General features: G+C 34.8%; 1 pseudogene; it reads left to right on the top strand.

Annotated features, from left to right (window-relative positions):
- The first annotated feature begins 1291 nt into the window (after positions 1-1291).
- Positions 1292-2057, top strand: LOC128594220 (proteasome activator complex subunit 2-like; annotated as a pseudogene).
- Positions 2058-6282: the final 4225 nt, after the last annotated feature.

Raw genomic sequence — 6282 nt, 5'->3', positions numbered from 1 at the left:
AGAGATCTAAAAATAGATCTGCCATTCAATCCTGTAATCCCTCTACTGGGCATATACCCAGAAGACCAAAAATCACATCATAACAAAGATATTTGTACCAGAATGTTTATTGCAGCCCAATTCATAATTGCTAAGTCATGGAAGAAGCCCAGGTGCCCATCGATCCACAATGGATTAATAAATTGTGGTATATGTACACCATGGAATATTATGCAGCCTTAAAGAAAGATAGAGACTTTACCTCTTTCATGTTTACATGGATGGAGCTGGAACATATTCTTCTTAGTAAAGTATCTCAAGAATGGAAGAGAAAGTATCCAATGTACTCAGCCCTACTATGAGACTAATTTAGGGTTTTCACATGAAAGCTATAACCCAGTTACAACCTAAGAATAGGGGAAAGGGAGAAAGGGAGGGGAGGGAGGGGGGAGGTGGGTAGAGGGAAGGGGATTGGTGGGATTACACCAGCGGTGCATCTTACAAGAGTATATGTGAAACTTGGTAAACGGTCTGTGAAGCTAGTGAATGATGCCCCATGATTATATGGTATCGTATCGTACACAGCTATGATTTAAGAAAAAAAAGAAAAAAAATTAAAATGCCAAAAAACAAACAAAAACAAACAAAAAAAAGAAATGTAAAAAAAAAAAAAAGAAAGAAAAGAAAAGAGACACGTAGATCAATGGAACAAACAGAAGGCCCAGAAATAAACCATGTTTTTATTTTCAAATGATTTTCAATAAAAATGCCAAGAACACACAAGGGGGAAAAGACATATGCTTTAATTAATAGTGTTGGGAAAACTGGATGTTCACATGCAGAAGAACAAAATGGGAATCTCAGCAGGAATAAAAATCAACTTAAAATGGACTAAACACCTAAATGTAAATGCTAACACAGTAAAACTGTTAGAAGAAAACATAAGAGAAAAGCTCTATCAATTTGGACATTGATTTTTTTTTTAAATATGACCCATAAAGCACAGTCAACAAAAGCAAAAATAGACAAATGGGTTTGCATCAAACTAAAAACCTTCTTCACAGCAAAGGAAACAATGAGCAGAGTGAAAAAGTCACCTGTAGATTGGGAGAAAGTACTTACTAACGATACATCTCATAAGAACAAAAGAATAATTTTCCAATCTTAGTAAAGAAATATTAAAAAAGGAACCAAACATGGATAACAGAACTGAAAGATACAATAATAAAAATTTTTTAAATTTGGTTGGTGAGTTCAATAGTTGAGTAGAAATGACAGGTGATAGAATTTGTAAACTTGAAGACAGCTGGGGAGTAAAAGCGAAAGCCTGGGCGCCTAGCCGGAGACCCATCTAGCAACTGGAGCAGCATGGCCAAGTCTTGTGGAGTGCGCCTGAGTGGGGGGAGGCCCTCAAGCAGGTGGATGTCTTCAGGCAAAATCTTTTCCAGGAGGCTGAGGAGTTTCTCTACAGATTCTTGCCACAGAAAATCATATACCTGAACCAGCTCTTGCAAGATGACTCCCTCAATGTGGCTGACCTGACCTCCCTCCGGGTCCCACTGGATATCCCCATTCCAGACCCCCCACCCAAGGATGATGAGATGGAAACAGATAAGCAGGAGAAGAAAGAAGTCCCTAAATGTGGATTTCTCCCTGGGAATGAGAAAGTCTTATTCCTGCTTGCCCTGATTAAGCCAGAAGTCTGGACTCTCAACGAGAAGTGCATTTGGTGATCCAGCACCTGATCCCTAAGATTGAGGATGAAAATGATTTTGGGGTAGCACCAGGAGAAGGTGCTGGAGAGGGTGAATGCAGTCAAGACCAAAGTAGAAGGCTTCCAGACAACCATTTCCAAGTACTTCTCAGAATGTGGGGATGCTGTGGCTAAGGCCTCCAAGGAGACCCATGTAATGGATTACCGAGCCTTGGTGCACGAGTGAGATGAGGCAGTGTATGCGGAGCTTAGGGCCATGGTGCTGGGCCTGAGGGCCTTCTATGCTGAGCTCTATCATATCATCATCAGCAACCTGGAGAAAATTATCAATCCAAAGGGCAAAGAGAAGCCATCTATGTACTGAATCCAGGGTTAGAGGAAAATAAATGACCTATACTTTGTATGGATTAAAATAAATAAATAAATAAATAAATAAACTTGAAGACAATCATTTACACAACAGAGAGGCAATAGAGAGAAAAGAGAGACTTGTAGGTAAGGGTCCTATGGCTGTACTGTTTTCCAAGCAGCATTTATTGAATAGAGATTCTATTCCCTAGTGTATGTTTTTATGCATTCTCTATTCTGATCCATAGGTCTATGTCTGTGTTTTGTACCAATACCATGCTGTTTTGGTTACCATAGCCTTGTAATATAGCTTGAAGTCTAGTAAGGTGATGCTTCCCATTTTGTTATGTAAGGTTGTATTAACTACTAGAGGGTCTTTTCTGGTTCCATAAGAAGTGTAGAAACTTTTTTTCTAGATCTGTAAAAAATGACCTTAGTATTTTAATTGGAGGTTGCCTTGACTCCGCACATCACTTTAGGTAGTACAGACATTTGAACAGTGTTGATTCTGCCGATCCACAAGTATATGCTTTTCCTTTGCCGTCTATGTACATATTCCGCAATTTCAGTCTTCAGTGTTTCATAGTTTTCCCTATAGAAGTCTTTCACTTCTTTGTTAATATATTTCTAGGCATTTTATTTTCTTTGCTGCTAGTGATATTTAATTTGATTTGATCCTCAAATTGTCTTTGATTTGATTCTCAGCTTGACTGTTATTGGCATATGGGAGAGCTACTGATTTTTGTACATTGATTTTGTAGTTTGAGACTATGCTGAATATATTTATCATTTCTAGGAGTCTTTTGGCAGTATCTTGGATAAAGACTTAAATCTCAGGCATGCACCTATAAGAATTCTAGAAGGAATGTTATAAAAACTCTTATAGATACTATCCTAGGGAAAGAATTTATGAAGGAGACCTCAAAAACAATTACAACAACAAAAATTAACAAATAAAATCTGATCAAATTAAAAAGTTTCTGCACATCCCAGTACAAATTTAATAAAGTAAACAGAATAGAATGGGAGAAAATCCTTGCCTGGTGTACATTGACAAAGGACTGATAATATGAATTTACAAATAACTCAAGAAAATCAAGAAAAAAATCAAATAATCCCACTAAAAAGTGGGAAAAGTACATGAACAGAAGAAACTTTTCAAAGGATAGTCTAACAGCCAATAAAAATATGAAAAAAATGCTCAACATCTCTAATCATCAGGGAAATGCAAATTAAAACCACAATTAGATACCACCTAATGCCATTGTGAAACAAGTGTTGGCATGGAGTGTTCCATGTGGAGAGAAAGGAACACTTACACACTGTTGGTGTATGGAACCTATATCAATGACTACAACCTCTATGGAAAGTAGTATGGGGATGCAAAAAACTAAACGTAGACCTACCATTTAATTCAGAAATTCCACTACTAGGTATCCACCCATAGGAAAAAAAGGTCATTTCATCATAAAGATATTTGCACTTGAATGTTTATAGCAGCACAATTCACAATTGCAAAGATGCAGAAACAACCCAACTGCTCATCAATACATGAGTGGATTAAGACAATGTGGTGTATGCATACCATGGGGTACTATTCAGCCACAAAAATTAAAATGGAGATATCTTTTATAACGACCTTGGAACCAAAAGACCATTATTCTAAGTGAAGTATTGCAAGAATGGGAAAACACCACATAGACTCACTATAAAAGTGGAACTAGTCAAATAACACCTAGGTGTACTTGTGGAAGTAAAACTCAATGGGAATCAAGTAGGTGGGAGAGGGGAAGAGAGGTTGGGCTAATTTACATCTAGCAAGTAAAATCCTAAACCTGTATCAAAAAATAGAGACTCAAATGATACAGAGCAAAAGCCAATAGAGCTAAAGAAAACATTAGGAACGCCACAATTATAAGAAGGACTTCACATTTCCGTCTCAGCAACGGATAAGGCTGCTAGATAGAAAATCTATTTAGAATCAACCTAAATGTCTCTCAGTGGTTGAATGAATGAAGCAAATGTGCTACAGATACATGTAATAGAGTATTATTATTAATACTCTACACATAATAGAGTATTATTCAGCCATAAAGGCAAACGAAATCCTGTCATTTACAAAACCATAGATGGAACTGGAGACATTATGGTAAGTGAAGTAAGCCCAGCACAGAAAGACAAACTTGTATGTCTTCACTCATATGTGGGAACTAAATATTAAACAATTTAACTCATGGAGACAGAAAGTAAAATTATGGACACTAGAGGCTGGGAAGGGGAACAGGAAAGAGAGGATATATATAGATAGGTAATTGGTGTAAATATATAGATAGGTAAAATGAATAATATTTGACAACACAACAACATGACTATAGTCAACAGTAATTTGTGGTTTGCTTTAAATTAACTAAAAGAGTCAAATTGGAATGTTCCTAACACAAAGGAGTGATAAATACTAGACATATTGAATACCCCAATTATTCTGGTTGGACTAATATACATTATATACATATAGTAAAACATCGCATGTACCCTCTGAATATATACAACTATGTACCTATAATAATTAAAAATAAAAATAATTTTTTAAAGAGAAAAATAACTGAAATAATTTTTTAAAAGAGAAAAATAGGGAACACCTATTACTTAGTAGATAGAATTCTATATAATCTTTTAATTTAAAATTACCCTTTTGCCTTTTTACAATGATTCTGAGAAATATTCTGAGAATGTGGCCTCCTCAAAAAAAGATAACTATCATATTTTCCACATATTTTTTAAAGAAAATAAGCAATGTATAATAAATAATGCAGTCATCGAAGTAATTAATTATACAGGAAAATGTCTTTTAATGGAGAGAGAACTCTTTCTCTCAGAATAACAGTCCTGTCACCACCAGTTCAACGTTTACACAGCAGTTCCTTACATGTTTACACATCGTAAAACACTTAGAAAATTATATTTGTGTGCCACATGAGAGTATGCGGAGAATGACAGCCTTAGGCAACTAGCTGCTCTCCTCCAAAAGCCCCAATTCGCCCGCCCACCTCAGGACTGAAGGGATCAATACCTTAACATATTTGTAATTTTGCTTACTCTTTCAAAAGTTCTGATACGGATTAAAATTCATTCTTTTCTTCCTCATTGAGAACCTCTCTCAGATCTGTTTTCTTCCTACAAGTCTAGCTACGACTTCTTGCATTTTATGTGTCACACTGGGAGCTTCAATAATAAGAATTTCATGTCATTCTCAATCACACCAAGCCGTAGACACTTACTAATTCCTCTGCCTGGAAGGCTTCCCACACCTAGTCTATCTAGCACACGCCTTTCATCCATCTGCTAATGGGATGATTAAAAGCTTTAAAGAGTAAAGCTCTGTGTAGAGTCTATGCTTAAATGGAATTTCCTTTGTCAGATCAGTATTTTGTACAAATCTCAAGTTTAACAATTATATCGCTATATTCATTTATTTACTTGACAATATCCTGACTCGATTGTAACACTCTTGTATGTAATTTTTATTTTTAGGGTTAGTAAGGTACAATAGACTAGGTAGTCAATATATATTTGTTGAATAAATTCATAATTACTTAGAAGATATTTATAATGTTGTCTACTTAGAAGAACAACATCTTTATTACATTTTTGTATAACGTACAGACTTCTTCATTACTGAATGAAAGTTATAAATAGCATCCCCATAAAAAGAGTTTCCATATAAAAATTTTCGCACAATTGCTTTATTCATAGATTCTTCCATTTACTACCCAAGGACTACCTACAGTCCAACAACATGGACTATACAAAAAAGATCTCCTAAAATGGAAGCTGATTTTCATTCTGTTGGACAAACTACTAGTATTATTTGATATTTACAGGTATTTTTATCATGCACTAATACTAGACAGAATGGTCTAAATTAAAAATATCTGTCAGAATTTGGGTTTATTTTACACTTAATATAATATGAAGATAACATTGAACAAAATTATGTATTATATGTTAAGAAAAAGTCAATAAATAGTCAATAAATAAAAGATATTTCATACTCTGAATATGTTATATTATGGATGTGTAAACTATCAAAATATGCTTTCAAGGTATTTCTTTTATCTTAGACTGATTTCATGCATTCTTGATGTTCTAAATATTTTATTTTCAATATACTGAGAAATAGATAGTACATAGTTACTTTTCATTTTAATCATGACATATGTTTATGTCATGAGATGAATATA

This window comes from Nycticebus coucang, chromosome 9 (genome assembly GCF_027406575.1).
Source record: "Nycticebus coucang isolate mNycCou1 chromosome 9, mNycCou1.pri, whole genome shotgun sequence".
Classification (NCBI taxonomy): domain Eukaryota; kingdom Metazoa; phylum Chordata; class Mammalia; order Primates; family Lorisidae; genus Nycticebus; species Nycticebus coucang.
The sequence above is the reverse complement of the archived record's forward strand: the minus strand, read 5'-3'. Positions and strand labels throughout refer to the sequence as shown.